General features: G+C 37.1%; 1 protein-coding gene and 1 pseudogene across 13 annotated transcripts in view; one reads left to right on the top strand and one right to left on the bottom strand.

Annotated features, from left to right (window-relative positions):
• Positions 1-19,304, top strand: part of DOCK7 (dedicator of cytokinesis 7) — a 224,653-nt gene that overhangs the window by 5,562 nt on the left and 199,787 nt on the right. The window lies entirely within an intron of this gene.
• Positions 13,656-14,248, bottom strand: LOC106980774 (nicotinamide riboside kinase 1-like; annotated as a pseudogene).

Raw genomic sequence — 19,304 nt, 5'->3', positions numbered from 1 at the left:
TCAGCATGCTACTGTTCCTATATGTCATTAAACCATCTTTCTTATGAGCTTGAAGGTGTGCCTTCGCTAAAGTTTACCTAGTGTTTTGTCCTTAGAACCCCACACTTGCCACCTCTCTCAGAATCTTTAAAAAAATTTTTTTAATGTTTATTCATTTTTGAGAGACAGAGACCGAATGCGAGTGGGGGAGGGGTGCGTGCGCGCACACACACACACACACACACACACACACGCACACACACAATGGAAGCAGGCTCCAGGTTCTGAGCTGTCAGCACAGAGCCCTATACAGGGCTCGAACTCACGAACCACAAGATTGTGACCTGAGCTGAAGTTGAACACTTAACTAACTGAGCCACCAAAGCACCCCTCTCTCAGAATCTTGCTCTCATAATTTTTTCCTTTCCTTTCTATCATCTTCCGTCTGTTTCTTTTCATGTATGTTTCCCTTAAACCGTAAGACTTATTACGCTTTTCTCATAAAACGAAGAAACATTGAATCTTCTGGCATTTCTAGCTGCCAACCAGTCATTCCTTTTTTCTGGTCACATTTCTCACATGTATGTGGTACAGTCACAGCCCCTTCCTGCTTGTTCTCATTGGCCCTTGGGCCATATTACTGTGCTTCCCCTGGTACTTTTACGTGTACTGGAATTAGAGAACGCTTGAGGATTAGGGGTCTTTGACTTTTTTCTTCATCACTGATTTCATGACCTCTTGTTTTTTGGGTTTGTCTTTGTAATTTTTCTGCCCCCCCCCCCCCCTTCAATTCACCACATTCCCCCTTTCCCCCTACTTTATACTGCTTTTCAGAGCTCTTTGATGGCTGGTCTGTGTCTTTTTATCTCTAGAGTTGAACACAGAATCTTGTGTAAACTGGACATGTAAGAAGTGTTTCAGTGAATGTCGCTCTGCCACCTTGGAGCATCTTTCATTACCTCACTTCCTGATGACTTCAGTGGGGCTAGAGCTGATCTAATCTCTTACCTCCTGTAATTCAAATGTGTTGCAAATGAAGTCTCCCTAAAATACAGCTTTTATCATGGCATTCTTTTGTTCAAGAATATAGAGTGGCTTGTTAAAGTGTTAAACCCAAACTCTTGCCTGCATTTTATCTTATTAAAAAATTTTTTTTAATGTTTATTTATTTTTGATAGAGAGACAGAGCGTGAACAGGGGAGGGGCAGAGAGAGAGGGAGACACAGAATCTGAAGCAGCCTCCAGGCTCAGAGCTGTCAGCACAGAGCCTGATGTGAGATTCAAACTCACACTCACGGACCGTGAGATCATTACCTGAGCTGAAGTCAGCCGCTTAACCGACTGAGCCACCCAGGTGCCCCTCTTGCCTGAATTTTAAAGTCATCTATAATCTGGTCCTTCTCTTGTTGACTTACTCTCTAGTTTACTTGTACCCCCCACAAATGCTCTGCTCAATCCCATCTCTGTAACTGTTCTGTTGTTTTTTCTTTCTGATATATCCTTTCTCTTCTCAGTCTTACACTTTCCTGCAGACCACTCCCATTCATTATCCTTACTTTTGGGATGACCATTTCCTCGCTTTTCTTTATTCTTTCCACCTGTGAATGCATTTCTTTCTTTCTTTCTTTCTTTCTTTCTTTCTTTCTTTCTTTCTTTCTTTCTTTCTTTCTTTCTTTCTAAGTTTATTTTTATTTATTTTGAGAGAGAGATAGAGAGCAAGCGGGGGGAAGGGCAGAGAGAAGGAGACAGAATCCTAAGCAGGCTCTGAGCTGTCACTGCAGAGCCCTATGTGGGGCTTTAACTCATGAACTGTGAGATCATATACTGAGCTGAAATCAAGAGTCGGATGCTTAACTGACTGAGCCACCCAGATGTCCCCTATAAATGCATTTCTAAACAATATATTTTTTTCTGTTTTTGAATACATTTGAATACAATCATATTGTATATTGTCTTTTTTTGTGATGCTTCTTTTGTTCAAATTCTATCTGTGAGATTAATTTATGTTATAGATAGTTGGAGTTCATTTTTATTGCTTTATATTATTTCATTGTATAGATATACCACAGTTTTTCATTCTACAGTAGATGGGCATTTGGATTGTTTCCTGTTTGTGGCTATTACAAACAATGTTCCGGGGGCTCCTGGGTAGCTCAGTCATTTGGGCTTCCGACTTGGGACCCAGGTCCTGATCTCGCAGTTCATGAGTTCGAGCCTGGCGTTAGGCTCTGTGCTGACAGCTCAGAGCCTTGAGCCTGCTTCGGATTCTGTGTTTCCCTCTCTCTCTGTCCCTCCCCGCTCACCCTCTGTCTCTCTCTCTCAGAAATAAATAAAACCTTTAAAAACAAACAATGTTCCTGTGAACATTCCTATACATGTATTTTGGTATGCATGTGCATGAGTTTCTCTAGGGTATATATTCAGGTATGGGATTGCTGGTCCTTAAGTATTTTTTATTGCTTGTCTTAGCAGTTTTATTCATCATTAAGTTTATCTGGTAATGCCAAACTGTTTTCAAAGATACCTGAAGAAATACACACTCCCACAACAGTGTTATTTTACATAGTTGCCATCACTTGGTCCTGCCAGCTTTCTCATTTTTACCAGTCTGGTGGATGCATGCATGATGCTGTCTTACTGTAAAAGTTTTAATTTGTATTTGCTTGATTACTAATGAGATTGAGCTCTGTTTTGTATGCGTATTGACTATTTGAATTTACTCTTTTGTAAATTGCCTATTTGAATTTTTTGCCATTCTCCCCCTTTGTTTTTTCCCTTTGTATTATTCTTTTTCTTATTGATTTGTGTGAGTACTTTGTACATATTCAATGTATTAACCCACTTATTGATTATATGTTTTGCAAATATCTTTTCCCACCCTGTGGTTTTTAAAAATTCTTTTTATGGAGGGGCATCTTGGTGACTCAGTGAGTTGAGCATTTGACTCTTGATTTTTGCTCTGGTCATGATCCCAGGGTCATGGGATTGAGCCCCACATTGGACTCCGGGTTGAATGTGGAACCTGCTTAAGAGTCTCTTTCTCTGGGCGCTTGGGTGGCTCAGTTGGTTGAGTGCCCAACTTTGGCTCGGGTAATATCTCTGGGTTCATGAGTTCAGGCCCTACATCGGGCTCACTGCTATTAGTGCAGAGCCTGCTTCAGAGCCTCTGTCCCCCTCTCTCTTTGCCCCATCCCCACTTGCACTCTCTCTCTCTCTCAAAAATAAATGAAAACATTAAAAAAAAAGTGTCTCTTTCTCTCTCTCCCTCTACCCTTCTCCCTTGCTCTGTCTCGTGCATGCTGTCTCTCTCAAGAAATTATTTTTATGGAGTCTTTTGAAAACTAAGTTCTCAGTTTTAATATAATTGATCAGTTTCTCTCTCTCTCTCTCTCTCTCTTTTCTAATGGTTAGTACTTTTGAGGTCTTCTTTAAGAAATATTTTATTACCTTGTGGGTGGCTCAGTCAGCTAAATGTCTGATTCTTGGTTGGTTTCCACTTAGGTCATCTTATAGTTGTGGGATCGAGCCTAGGGTAGGGCTCTGTGCTGACAACATGAAGCCTGCTTGGGATTCTCTCTCTCTCTCTCTCTCTCTCTTCTTCTCTCCTCCTCTGCTCGCTCACTCTCTCTCTCAAGATAAATAATAAACTTAAAAAAAAAAGAAATATTTTATAAACCTGTGGTCATTATGATATTCATGTATATTATCATAAACCTAGTTGGCTCCTTTATATTTAGGTTTATATTCCACCTGGACTTGATATGTGTATAAGAATTTTAATTTTTTTCCAAATAGATTATCCTTTCCCTATTGACCTGCCCTGCCACTTCTATAATAGATTGTGTCATTATTTGTGGGTCTTTGTCTGGGTTCTCTATTTTGTTTTTTTTGGGCTGGTTATACATATTTTCACCAATTATAAATACTCTTAATTACAATAAGGCTTAGAATTTGGTAGAATAACTCCCCCCACCATTTAAAAAAGTGTCTTGCTTTCCCCTAGTCTTTTGAATTGCCTTGTATATTTTAGAATCCACCAAAAAACAAACAAAAATCCCCAAGTCCTATTAGAATTTGATTGGGATTACATTGAATCTAAACATCAATTTGACAGAGAAATGATGTCCTTATAATACTGAGTTTCCAATCCCTGATTATGGTGTATCTCTTCATTTATTTAGGTCTTCCTTATATCATACAACAAAATTTTATAATTTTCTCTGTAAGGTTTTTGCATATCTTTTGTTAGATTTATTTCTAAGTATATAACCATTTTGTATCTAGCTACATACCTTGTTAAACTCATGTTAACTCTAAAAATGTATCTGTGACTTTTGTATTTTCTGTATAGACAGCCATATCATCTGGAAATTATGAATTTTTGTTTTTTCCTTTCCAAACCTTATAGCTGATTTGCTTTTTTGTCTTGCTCTATAGATGGTTATCTTTCATTACTATGTAGATTATTACCCTTTCTATTTAACATTGTATTCATACTGAGTGTCCTCATTTTGTTTATGATCTCAGAGGGAGGGGAGCTTTCTATGTTTCACTTAATAGTAAGCCTAATGGTTGCTGTAGGGTTTTTTGTAGATACTCTTAATCTGAGTTCCCTAGAAAACTGAGACCGATACAAGGATTAAGGTTGAGGGTTTATCTGGGAGGCATAATCCCAGGGATCCTGAGAAAAGGGAAGTGAGGCAGAGATGGGAAACAATGTAAGGTGATACCTTATCTCATTGGCCTCTGCTTCACAAAGGATTGGAGAGACATTGTTTGGCAGGTGTGCTTGCTTGGTCACACAGGGTATCTTTGGACAGAGGAACAGTTTCTCACATCAGTAGATGGGAGTCTAGAAGAAGAAATTTATCTCCCTGTTCTTCTCTTGCATCCTGTTTTCCGTTAGTCAATTCAATCTCCTCAGAGAGTGAACTCCCCTTCACTTCTGGGTTGCGTCATTTCGACCCCTTTGGCAACCAGTGTAGATGTGTCGCTAATTTTTCAGTGGCTTTTTACAGAGGAGACATTTTGGTTGCATTTGACAGAATCTCCAGTCAGATTAATTTGCATATAACTGAGTATGTCAGGTCCAGGGATACAGATGATATCAGCAGCCTCTCATCTTCGCATCTTTGATAGATTTTCCACTGAATGGTTACAATGATTGTTGACAGCCCTAGGCTCAAATCCTACCATTTAGTTTTGGCAGAAAACATTCAGGAACTCAATTATTGGTCTGGCTTGTATCACATGTCCTTCCTTGAACAAATTACTGTGTTTAGGGATATAGGGGTTGCTGGCCATTCCTGGTCACCTGTTCACCTCAGCTCGGAGGAGAGAGGTGATGGTGTCAGCCCCACCCAATCCTAAGTAAGGAGTTCCTTACCAAAAAGAAGGGGTTCCTAACCAAAAGAAGGAGGAGGGTTAGAGTGCTGGTCACACCAAAACAACTGATATTCCTTCAAATTGGTCATTGTAACTTGTTGAGATCACTAAAATTATCTAAACATATAGCAATATAGTCAATTGTGCTACCTGCTAAAATTTAAATGTAACTGGTAAATACAAAAATCTAAAGAAAAGCGTTGTAGCCTGATGCAGCTGTGGATCCCTGTTCCTTAAAACTTTAAGTTTAGCTCTGACTTTAATGCCAATCCCTAGCCCTCACAAGGAGGTCTGCTTCGATTTTGTGTTTTGGACTTCCCTTGCCTCTTTCTGCATCTGCACTCCTGCATCTCATTTGTCCTCTGACACCAAAAACTGCAATCATATCAGCCATTTAATGATTTTCATAAACTTTGCTGAAGATACAGGGATTGTGGGAAGGAGCTGAAGGGTGCAAGACTTTCTTAGAGACTCCACTCTTCCTCTTCTTTTTCCTCCCTTTATCATTGTTTCTCTGACTGGGAAGCAATTTCTTCCTCTTACCTTCACAGAGCAATTCCAGTCATTCCTAGGCTCTTTTTTTTTTTTTTTTAGTTTATTTATTTATTTTGAAAGAGAGAGAGAGACAGAGAGAGCCCAAGTGGGGAAGGGGCAGAGAGAGGGAGAGAGAATACCAGGCAGGCTCCTTACTGTCAGTGCAGAGCCTGATGTGGGTCTAGAACTCACAAACCATGAGATCATGACCTGAGCTGAAGTCGGCTGCTCAACTGACTGAGCCATCCAGGTACCCCGGCTCGCTCTTTCTCTCTCTCTCTTTCTTTCTTTCTTTCTTTCTTTCTTTCTTTCTTTCTTTCTTTCTCTCTCTCTCTCTCTCTCTCTCTCTCTCTTTCTCTTAATGTTTATTTATATTTAAGAGAGAGAGAGTGCAAGCAATGGTGGGGCAGAGAGAGAGGGAGACACAGAATCTGTGTGGTATACTTTACATACCATAAATTAATTCACTTTAAGTGTACCATTCAGTGATTTTTAGTAAATTGATAGAGTTATGAGAAACCATCACCCACAATCTACTTTCAGAGCATTTCCATCACCCCCTAAAACCCCTTGTGCCCATTTACTTCCTATTTCCATTCCAAGTCCCAGGCAACCACTAACCCATTTTCTGCCTGCCTCTCTCTCTAGATTTGCTTTTCCTCTACATATGTAGCTCTTTGTGCCTGGTTTCCTTCACTTAGCATAATATTTTCATGATTCAGCATGTATGAGTACTTCATTCCCTTTTATAGTTGAATAATCCATTATATGTCTGTCATACATTTTGTTTACCTTTTCATCAGTTGATGGACGTTTAGCTTGTTTCTACCTTTTGGCGATGGTGAATAGTGCTTGTGCAAACATTCATGTACGAGCTTCTTTTGAACACCTATTGTCCATTCTTGTGAGTATGTTCCTAGGAATGGAATTTCTGGGTCATCTGGTATTTTATGTTTAATTTTTAAGGACTGCCAAACTCTCCCATAGCAACTGCACCATTTTACATTTTCGTTAGCAATATGTGAGGGTTCAGATTTTTCCACATCCTGGCTAACACTGGTGTTTTCTTTTTGATTGTAGGCATTCTAATGAGTGTGAAGTGGCGTTTCATTGTGGTTTTGATTTGCATTTCCCTAATGATTTTGTGATGTTTTCTTGTGCTTATTGGCCATTCACATATCTTCTTTGGTGAAATATCTATTCCTGTCTTTTTCTCATTTTTAATTTGGTTATTTAATCTTGTTTTTGAATTGTAGGAGTTTTTTTATATGTTCAGAATACAAGTCTTTTATTAGGTACATGATTTACAAATATTTTCTCCCTGTCTGCTTAGTTTCTTATTTTCTAAATGGTGAATTTTGAAGCAGAGATATTAAATTTTGATGAAGTCCAATGCGTCAAATTTTTTTTTTCTTATTATAGACCATGATTTTGGTGTCATTCTCTAAGACTCTCCTTAATTCATGGTCAAGATTTCCTTCTCTCTTCTGCAAGTTTTTATAGTTTCAGCTCTTACTTTAGGTTTATGATCCATTTGCATTAATTTTTGTGCATGGTGTGAGATAAGGGTCTAAATTCATCTTTTGTGTGTGAATGTTCTTTTGCAACACTGTTTGTTGCAAAGACTATTTTTTGTCTCATTGAATTGCCTTGGTACCTTTTTCAAAAATCAGTTGACCGTAAATGTGGTTATTTCTTGACATTCAGTTCTGTTTCATTGATCTGTATGTCTATTCTTAGACTAGTACCAGTGTTCTGAATAGTATTACTTTATAGTAAATTTTGAAATCCAGAAGTGTGAGTCCTCCAACTTTTTACTTCTTTTTCAAAATTGTATTACTCATTCTGGACTTTTTGCATTTCCATAAACATTTCAGGATCAACATCAGTATAAAGTTTGCCAATTTCTGCAAAAATCCTTTTGGGATTTTGATAGGGATTATGCTGAATCTGTAAATTAGTTTGGGGAGAATTTCCATTTGAACCATATTGAGTCTTCAGATTCACAAACAGACTGTGTCTTCATTTATTGAGGTATTATTTGATTTCTCTCAGCAAAGTTTTAAAGTTTTCAGTATGTAATTCTTGTCCTTCTTTTGCTAAATCTGTTTCTAAGTATTGCTTCTGATGTTACCATGATGGAATTAAAAACTTGTTTTTGGTGTGTTCATTGTAGTATATCGGGATACAATTGATTTTTGAATATTGAACTTGTATCCTCTGACTTTGCTGAACTCGTTAGTTCTAGTAGTGTTTTTTTGTTTTTTTTTGTGGGTTTTTTTTTGTTGTTGTTGTTTAATTTTGGGAGAGAGATATAGCATGAGTGGAGAACGGGCAGAGAGAGAGAGGGAGAGAGAATTCCAAGCAGACTCCTCCCTGTCAGCTCAGAGCCCAGTGTGGGGCTCGAACTCACAAACTGTGAGATCATGACCTGAGCCAAGATTAAGAATCCAATGCCCAACTGACTGAACCACCCAGGCGCCCCATTTCTAGTAGTTTTTTTGCGAGTTCCTTAGATTTTCTGCATATAGGATTATGTTGGCTGTGAGTAAAGAGTTTTATTTCTTCCTTTTCAATATGAACACCCTTGATTTGTTTCCGTTTCTTTCTTTCCTTCCCCTGCTACACTGGCTAGAACCTCTAGTACAATGTTGAATAGTGAGAGCAGATACCCTTGCTTTCTCCCCAGTCTAAGGAGGAAAGCATTCAGACTTTCACCATTAAGTATGATACTATTTGTAGGCAGATGCTGTAGAAAAGGGAAGGAGAAGAAAAGATTTGAGAAGTATTTAAGAGCATGAATAGGTCTTAGCAACTAATTGTATACAGGATATAGTTTATATGTTTGTGGGAGATTCTGGCTTTATTTTTATGAAGTAGGGTGGAATTGAAGATACATTTATCTCCTTTTGGGAAGATTGACTTTTTACAGTAGAGGTTATCTCCCCCCCACCTCAGTTTTTTTTTAGTTGCCAATTTCAGATCAGTGTTAATTTTTTCAAATGGTAAATTTTGAAATTCTTTTTGTGTGTAGTTATAAGCTGGTATGTTCTATGAGGTAGGCAACAATGTTATCACCATGTTTTTAGTTGAGGAAATTGAGTTATGGTGGAATATTCTAGATCAGAATGATGGAGACATCCACGTCCCTTTCAAACAGTGCTTTCTAAATCTTTGACTTATATGCTATTCCAAAATTGTGTCAGATGGGATACATGAGTCATAGACATCTTTTTTTCCTTATCCTCCCCCCAAAAGGAACTATGTCTTAAATGTTAAGTGTATTATATAGAAGGATTTCTGTTCTTTGGTTTTAACAAATCAATCTCTATCTGTTTTTGTTTTCTTAGACCTTTAGTGGTTACTGGTCCACTGTGAACCTAAATTCCCGAAGAGTTCAACACAGGCTAACTGATAAGTGACAGGGCCTCAGACAGGAGTTTTATTTGGCCAGCCATGAAAGATAGGAAGCAGATCATAACAGTGGTGGTGGTTGTAATTACAGTGCTCCTATTAATATGTTAGTGTATACACTAGACATTTTCACTGAGTATCTTTAGCTGACCTCATAGGCTAGGTTTTTGAGACTAGAGAACTCATTAATATGAACTGCAGCTAGAATCATCGACTTTTGGAAACTTACTTTCAAGGAAATAGGCCTTAGGAGCTTTGTGGATCTGAATACAAACCCTGCCTCTCTACTTTTATTAAGCTTGGGAAGTTCCTTTATTTTTGACATTTATCTAAAAATATCTTTTTTTCTGACTATAAAATAATATATGGTGCTGCAGAAAATTTGGAAATACAAAAGGCCCAAAAGAGAAAATAAGGATCATTCATAATTTTAGATTTAGACAAAAATCTCTAATGGAGCTTGGATTCCAGTGATAATCTTTGCAAAAACTAGAAATAGCCTAAATGTTTACCAATAGAGACTGCTGGCTAAATATGTTCTGGTTTACCCATATCTTGACCTCTGTAGCAGATAAAAATTAGGAAAGCAGTGTTTAAGAGTGGGGCTCCATGTTCAGATCTTGGTTTTATTCCTTATTAGTTATGTGACCTTAACGTCTTGATGCTTAAGTATCCTGATATAATGCCTACTTCATAGAGTTTTTCTGAGGATTAAATGAGGTATAACAAATCTAACCCTTTACACAGTATCTGGCACACAAGTTGTACATGCTTGATAACTAGTGTTAGACCATTACTAATTTTATGTGCTGATATGGAAAGATTCCCAAGATATATTAAGTGTATAATATAAGGTATCAAAAAAGGTTTTTTATTGTACGATGTCATATGTGGACATTAAAAAGTAGATGCATCTTTTTTTTTTTTCTTGTAAAGTTTATGTATTTATTTGAGAGAGAGAGAGAAAGAGAGCGTGCAGGGGAGGGGCAGAGACAGAATCTCAAGCAAGTTCTGCGCTATCAGCAGGGAGCCCAGTGTGGTACTCAAACTCATGCACCTTGAGATCATGACCTGAGCTGATAGCAAGAGTCAGACAATTAACTGACTGAGCCACCCAGGCGCCCCGTCACATCTTTTTCTTGAAGGATACCTGATACAATATTAAGTGGTTACATTTGGGGAATAGAACTGGGGATTGGAGATGGTAGAGAGATGTACCTTTTGTTTTTATCTCTTTGTGAAATTTGAATTTTTTAATGCCAGGTACATACTCCTTTTGTTTACTGTCTTTTTTTTTTTTTTTTTTTTTTGTCTTTAGTTAGAGATAGTATTTTTTTTAACGTTTATTTATTTTTTTGAGACAGAGAGAGACAGAGCATGAACAGGGGAGGGTCAGAGAGAGAGGGAGACACAGAATCCGAAACAGGCTCCAGGCTCTGAGCTGTCAGCACAGAGCCTGACACGGGGCTCTAATCCACGGACCGTGAGATCATGACCTGAGCCGAAGTCGGCCGCTTAACCGACTGAGCCACCCAGGCGCCCCTGTTTTCTGTCTTAAAAGATGTCTTTCTGGGCTGCCTGGCTGGCTCAGTCAGTAGAGTATGTGACTCTTCATCTCAGGGTCATGAGTTCAAGACCCACTTTGGGTGGGTGTGGAACCTACTTCAAAAGATGCCTTCTTTTATAGAGTTGTTTCTTTTTTTTTTTCTCCAGGTTGGAAAATCGTATTTCCTCTGCTTCTCATAGTAACTTTATTTACATAATTGTAGGGTTTGAACATAGTTCTGGAACCAGACCTTTGCAGATATGCTAAAGACATATTAGAGACTGTTTTGAGATAAGTGAAAATATCATATATCTTGTTTAAAAAGAAGAGTTTCACATGGAATAGAACATTGTGTTTCCGTGTTTCGCTTAGCAAATGGGACAATAATGATGTCAGCGAGGTTCTTAAAGAAAAGGTTATATATTTAGAATTCTTCTGTGGATTCAGATTTCACCCCCCTGTCCCCCAGCAAATATTTACCTGTTTGGCAGTAATAGATAAAAAGTCATAATTCCTTGTCCTTTCCCAATCAATTAAAAACCAACCATACTTCCAAATTAGTCTTCTCTAAAAGGTATTTGGAAGTTTCATAAACTGAGTAGTCTCAAAATTCATTCTTACTCCCTATCTCCTTTTCTCTGTTTGTACTCTTATACCCATGTCTCCATTTCTCTCTTTCTCTCTCCATTGTCTCAAATATGGGGTTGTAAAGATTAATAGGATATAGTCCCTATCTTCAAGAAGCTCACATCTGTTGTTCCATTCTAGCATTCTTACCTAACTACTTTCCTGTGGGGAAAGAACTATGAAAATTTCTCTCTATTCCCATTTTTTCACTTCAGCTTAAACATTTATTAAGTACTCAGGATATGCCAGGCACTCTGCTAGAGGGTGCAAAGGTAAATGAAGTCCCACCTTTTACTGCTTGGTTTCTTGCAAGGAGATTGGTAAATAGGTTTCAAAACAATTTGATAGATGCTATGTCTGCGATATTGTTTGGTTATCACAAGGAGATAGTTTTTGATAGAAAAGTGCCACCAGACAGAATTAAAGAATATACATTTTCTTTAATGGCAGAAATTAACATGCTTTGAGACATTTGTACAAAATAAGAGCCAGAATAGCATACTCCAATCAGAAGTAAAGTTTCCTTGTCCTCCCTAATTCCTCAAGAAATTGCAAAGGTGCCTCTGAAGAGTGAGAATGTGCCAAGCCTGAGAAGCCAAGTTCTCAAATCCTTCACTGTACCTTTTTTTCTTCAACCATACTTTTATATTGGAGGGTTGCATTAGTATTCCAGAAGAACCTGCCTTGCAATTTATGTGCTTCTATCAAAGAGAATGTTTACAAACTTTTGGGCTTTCCTACTCTTGAACTCAAACGTTATCAGCAAGGCCAGGTTCTTAGTCCATGGTGAAAAGCAGTGTGGCTGGTCTGCTGCCTGTCTGAATTAGCCTCCTGGAAACTGTTTCCTTGAATGTATATGGATGAACACAGAGTACTTGGAAAGGACAGAGGAGGAGTATCTAATCTGAGTGGAACAGAACAGAAATAATCAGGCAGGGCTTTATAGAGAACATGATATGCTTCTTGAAGGGTATTTGCCTCATCTGTACTCCATAGTTAGTTAGTTTTGTCCATTAGGGTAGATTGATAATAACTGAAGAGTTTAAAGCTAAATTGCTGACATCATTTGTATCTTTGAAATATAGGGACATTTCTTGGATTACTATAATAATACTGTTACACACATTAAAAAAAATAATTCTTCATTGTGTTATACCTTGTCCATATTCACATTTCTCATTATCCCCAACAATGTGTTTTGTAGCTAGTTTGTTCAAATCAGGATCCAGTTAGGAACCATTCATTACATTTAGTTTTATCTCTCAGTCTTTTTTTCTTCTTTTAAGTAGACTTTACTTTTTTCATATGATGTCTTTTTTATGCTAAACGTTACTCTGTCTTTAGATACTCATCATGCTAATTTGTTGAAGAGACTTGTGGTACAGAATGACCTGCCTTCTGGTTTTTGTCTGATTGCTTCCTTTGGCACTATTTTGTTTTAGTGTTCTCTGTATTTCCTGTAAACTGGGTGTTAGATGTATAGGTTTGATTTAATTCAGGTTAAACATTTTTTTGGCACAGATACTTAGGAGGTAACACAATGTTGCATTTCTTTAATCTATTGTTTTCTTTTTTTTTCTAGTAAATTTTGATTTATCCAATGTGACTGCTACTCCTAAAAAAGCCTTTATTTGCAGGAGGTAGGCAGTGGCATTGGATGGTAACGAATATTAAAAAAAATTACAAGTAGAAAAATATCACCGTGCATTATATCTAAGGTAAATGCTTTGTGTTACTTGATATGTGTGTATATATACACACACATCATACACGTTTGTATTTGTATGTACAGAGACACATATATACACAAACACATCGACACATACAGACATGATAGATTGCATATATACTGGATTGTGATGTAAGCCTTATTTTGTACTCTGGGTCCCATTCAGAAAAGTTTGACAATCATTAGAGGAACTGACTCATTGTGAGCTATGCTGTATCTCTGCACCCCTTGGAGTGAGAACAGCTTATCAAGGTAAATTCCTATACCAAAGGTATAGACCACTATTTACTGTTCCACATATTGGGGAAACCATGTGTGATAATACAAATGAACCAACGGCTGTCATCAACCAAACTACATATTATGTATTGTTAAAAGTTCTTAAACATACTCCTTTGAGTTTCCTAATTCATTTCAGGAAGGATTTAGTCCACTCCATCTTTATGTTGCTACTTGCAAACACTTTTGCTTTGCTAGTTCTTATAGTAGATCTTCATACATTTGTGGAAAGAAGTCCTCTTCAGATTTTGTTCTGCCTAGGTAAACCATTTCCCACCTGATGTCTCCATTTCTTGTCTGTGCTTTAGATAGATGGGCCACACGTGGCCATCCAAGTACCCTGGAAGGGTTTGGAGGCTCGTAGACCTTTGTACTCTTCCTCCCCTTAACGTTCTTCATATGGAGTGGTCAGAAAGTAGCTCCTATGTTCCATAGAGTGTCAGGGGCTTATAATTAAAGAGAAGGAAGCCTTCAGTGATTAATATGGGAAATCCCTTAGCATTTCCACAGTCTGTTGATACCAATGAGTGTCTTGGGCTTTTCATCCAGCAGGAAATGGTGGACATCATTTTTTCCATATTAAGTGCTTCAAGCATGTCATACTGCAGAAATCCATTTGTATTTGTCTCTATCTCAGACTGTGGCTTAAAGAAATCATCCTGAGATATGATCCTGCAGTTTGGGAGATGTTTCTTAGGCAGTGTTATCTTCCTGCCATTTGTCATACCACTAATTCCAATGACAAATGTTTTCATAATTACTTTTGAAAATCACGTCTTCCTAAAGTTTCCAGGTGCCAGTTTGAGTCCTCCCAGGCAAAGCGGCAGAAATGCTGGCCAGGTGCATACCTGTCACTGACCCACCGCAACCCCCAAAGATTGCTAACTGTGAGGCTCACGGCCCCTCTTTCCACATCCTTACCAGGTCAGAGGTGGCCTAGATCTAATCGATTGTTTTTTTTTATTTTGCTCTTCATTGTCTTTAATGCCAACTATACACAGTGGTACAACTATGATTCAACCCGTCAGTCACCAATCTTGGGTTTGGATAGTCATAACACTGGAGTATCTATCAGCTGCTCTTTTCCATTTTCTTTTGGGGATTTTTAGCTAGTCCTTTTTTGCCTTGTCTCTGATGTATTCTCTTACCTGATATATTGCCTGGTGTATCCTTCTACCCTTCCCTTCTTCTCTGACTTTTATGTTATGTATAAACAGTGCCAGTTCCAAGAGATCTTATTTTCTTCTTTGGCATAGAACATTGTGGCTCTTTTTTGTGACATTATAGGAAAAGCTCAACTAAACTCTTTTTTATTTTTGTCTAAACTCTCCTTACTCCTCTTTTTTGTTAAATTGTATTTATTTGTTTTTAGATTTATTTTATTTTTTAAGTAAACTCTACGTGGGACTTGAACTTAGAACCCTGAGATCAAGAGAGGTTAAGGTCTACCAGACTCCCCTCTCCTTACTCATCTTTACTAAGGTTTTACTTCTGATCCCATGAAGAATGACTAGAGATGAGAGAGGCCCAGATTGGTCATTCTGGAAATCATAGTCAGATGGGGCATCTGAAAGTGGGAGGAGATTAGAAGAAAGATTAAATGCAACATAATTTCCTTCAGGATGTGAGTCCTTGTTGGTTATTTCCAATATCCTATGGTGAATGACTTTAGTGAGTGCTTTCTCTTGTGAAAATTATAATGCCTGTTGACATAATGAGGGAGCTTGTGGAAATGGAGAGAATTGATAAGAAGGCAAATAGGTCAAGTATTCCATCATGTTCTTTTGGGTGGGGAAGACGGTATTCTCTCATAATTTAGGAGCATGAGTACCTATGGAATTTTTGATTTATTCTTTCCACTTTGCAGTTAATATTAATAGCTTATTAGAAGTAAAAAAGGCTTCCCTGTATTTCCCTGCTATAGAGCTATCACTAGGAGTAGGAAAAATAATTATTGGAAAAAGCAATCTACAGTAGTCTCCCATTATCCACAGTTTTACTTTCCGTTGTCAACCTCAGAGAGCAGATGATTCTCCTTCTGACCATCCAGCATGTCTCATTTTAGTAGTAGCCTAATGTCACGTTGTAGTGCCTACAGCATTCACCTCACTTCGTCTCATTATGTAGGCATTTATCATTTCACATCACAAGAAAAAAGAATACAGTACAATATGATATTTTGAGAGAACACATTTATATAACTTTTATTACAGTATATTGTTTAATTGCTCTATTTTATTAGTTATTGTTAATCTCTTTGCCTCACTTCTAAAAAAATTATTTAAATTCAAGTTAGTTAACATACAGTGTAGTACTTACATATAACACCCATTGCTCATCCCAACAAGTGCCCTCCTTAATACTCATCATTTGTAAATTAAACTTTTTCATAGGTAAGTATGTATAGGAAAAAACATATAGATAGGGTTCAGTATAATCCAGAGTTTAAGGCATCCACTGGGGGGTCTCAGAACTATTCCCTATGGGTAAGTAAGGACTCTTTTATGATAAAGGACTTTAACTGATATAGGAACTATATTTATTCAGCATTTTTTTTGTCTTGAATACTTCGGGCCATAGTGTGGTTAAGAGATTTTATTTCTTGGGAAAATTTTCTCAGTACCATTCCATGAAATCTTTTCATGCAGAGGGTCTCAGTATGAATACATCCCTTGTTTGGGCAATATTTTTATTGCTATCATAGCCCATATGGAAATGGTTTTTATTTTCAAGTTACTACTAATTTTGTTTTTGGGGGAAATTTTGTCATATAGAAATAAGACAAATATTTGTAGCATGGAGATTATCTTTTGTTGTATGTCTCTTTTAATAAAGAAAAGATCATCTCTTTTTGAGGAAACCATATTTCACTTAAGTTTCACTGCTTAACATCTTCTGAAAACAGGATATGTCTTCCACTTAATTGATGGTATGGTGGTTAATTGGCAATTTTTTTTTCTTAGCTGTACATGAAGTAGTAGCAGGTCTTAACAACTAATGACATCCTGTGTTTGATAAAATTCAGATTACTCATGGTTTAGCCCCAGAAACAGTGAGGTAGTGCTGAGATTGGTAGACCGAGTTGAACAGCTCTGAGGAAGGGAGACACAGAATATTTGTTCTATGTTGCCCTATGAAAAACTTTTTCATATTCTCATCTAAGTCTTAAAAGAATCAGGAGATTTTAAGGCCTTTAAACTAAACACAATAGTGAGCACCCATAATATAGGCTTCATTAAGAGGACTAAGGGAAATTCTAAACTGAAGTGAACTTTCTTGTCTTCTCACATCTGGTGGAAAGTACAGAGAATTCCCTTCTATATTTCCCCAGCAAGTTTCCCTTGTTATTAACATCCTGAGTTAGTGTGGTACATTTGTTTTAATTGATGAGCCAATATGGATACATTATTATTAACTACAGTCCTTAGATTACATTGGGTTTACTCTTTGTGTTGTACATTCTGCAGGTTTTAACAGATGTATAAGGAATGTATCTACCATTGTAGAATCATACAGAATAGTTTTGCTGCCCTAAAAATTCCCTATGCACTATTTATTTGTCTCTTCCTTTTCCTCCCCATTCCAACCTGGGCAACCCCTATGTTTTTTAATGTCTCCATAGTTTTGCCTTCTCCAGAATGTCACATAGTTGAAGTCCTACAGTAAGTAGACTTTTCAGACTGGATTGTTTCACTTGCAGTATTCTTTTAAGGTTCTTCCATGTCTTTTGTCACTTGATATCCTATTTCTTCTTGTTGTTGAATAATATTGCATTGTATGGATGTACCACACTTTGTATATCCATTTACCTACTGAAGGATAAACTTCTAGGTTCCAGCAGTTATGAATAACGAATTAGTTTTTTATAACACACAAAAATGTTCTAAAGTACCTCAGATCTCTGAGGTAATTCAGTATCTTGAGATTGAAAGAAAAACTTTTTCACCTTTGTATGAAAAGTTTCTAATTGAGTAGTAGGCTCAAAACAGTGCTTGACAAATGTGTGGAATGATTGAATATGAAAAAAGGAAAGGGGTATGGAAGAGAAGAAAGAGGGGAAAGATTGTATCATAAATTTGGATAATTTTTGGAAAATGAGATTTTGTAGAAATTCAGCTGGAAATTTGAACGGGGACCAAGATGCAAAGGGCTCTGAATTCAGAGCATGAGAACACTGCAGGACGCAAGTATCATCAAGCTGGCCCAGAAACCAGGTCATTAGACCTGTTTCAGCTGATTTGCAGTAAAATGGTAGGAGAAAGTAGGGTTTAGATTTTGGAAAAGAGTAAAAAAAAAAAAAAGCAAAACTCAGAAGGCTAGTTTTGTAAAATAAGGAAGTGGCCAGTTGGTGATCGTAGTGTAGAAGTTAGATAGTGACTACAGAAAGTTAACTGCACAAAATCTATGCATAGTGGTGTTTATTTTATGTTGTGTTATAATTTCTTTTTTGGGGGTTATAATTTCTATTTAATAAAAATGTTACTAATGCGGGGAATGTTATTTATTGGATTTGGGACTCACTGAATATTTTGCTTTATAGTTTTGGAAAATGTAAGGAAAATGGGAGACTAATGAGGTATAAAGTCATTTGAATTTCTTTTTTCTTTTTTTAATATTTATTTATTTATGAGAGAGAGAGAGAGAGAGAGAGAGAGAGAATGAGCAGGGGAGGAGCAGAGAGAAAGGGAGACACAGAATCCGAAGCAGGCTCCAGGCTCTGAGGTGTCAGCACAGAGCCCGACCTGGAGCTTGAACCCACGGAATGTGAGATCATGACCTGAGCTGAAGTTGGATGCTTAACTAACTGAGCCACCCAGGTGCCCCAAAAGTCATTTGAATTTCTAAAATATTTCTGTTTCAGAAATGCTATTTCAGTAAATTTGAAATACTAGTATGCCCCCAAGGGTCACTAACCAGCTTGAAATTGTGGAACTTTTAAACTCTAATCCTAATTCAAATAAAGATTTATCTGTTGTATTATGGTAATTCTTTTGTGATTTACTTCATTTGTCAAAAAGTTCAGTAATATTGTATATTTCATAGGGCTAACCAGTCACCTGTTTTGAGTGCCACATGCTAAATATTTTAGGGAAAACAATGGTGAATTAAACACTGCCTCTTTTTATATAGAGTGTATATAAAATGTGGAAAAAATAACTAGGAAGGAGGAAAATGCATTAGATTATAAATGAAAGTCTTAATGAAAGGTGGAATTATTTTTGTTTGGGGTGAGCTATCATAAGTTTGTATACAGTTCCTGTCATTTAGGTTTTACCCTTAAAACTAGTTAAGAATTGAATTTGTGGATACAGGACAGAAACAACATTGTGGAAAACAGTTTATGTTCACTGACAAGAATTTGGGAAAGGACATGCAAGGCTGGAACCAGGTGTTTAGGGTCAGATCGTGGAAAGCCATTAATGCCATAGTATTAAGGTGATTTTCTCTTACTTAAGTAAAAATAGGGAATAGTTTTCTGGGGCATGAATGAAGAGCTAACAATATTAGATAGGAAGGAAGAGTTTTTTTCTTCCTAATTCTTTGTTTATAAAATATTTTAGAATTTTATATCTTTAAGATATGCACATTTTAATATATATATCTTATTATAGCTTCTTGCTCTGTCGTAAGCCAAAATATGTTCCCTGAAATGCCATGTACAAAAAAAACCTTCTGTAAGTTGGCTTTCACTTTTGTGTCCTACATCAGCATAAAGATGTTGTACTGTAATTATAGGCAGTATTTACTGAAATATCTTACAAATTTATGACCCTATTGATACTCTGAGATTTTGTTGGTTTTAAATGGATA

Source organism: Acinonyx jubatus, chromosome C1 (assembly GCF_027475565.1).
Source record: "Acinonyx jubatus isolate Ajub_Pintada_27869175 chromosome C1, VMU_Ajub_asm_v1.0, whole genome shotgun sequence".
Classification (NCBI taxonomy): domain Eukaryota; kingdom Metazoa; phylum Chordata; class Mammalia; order Carnivora; family Felidae; genus Acinonyx; species Acinonyx jubatus.
The sequence above is the reverse complement of the archived record's forward strand: the minus strand, read 5'-3'. Positions and strand labels throughout refer to the sequence as shown.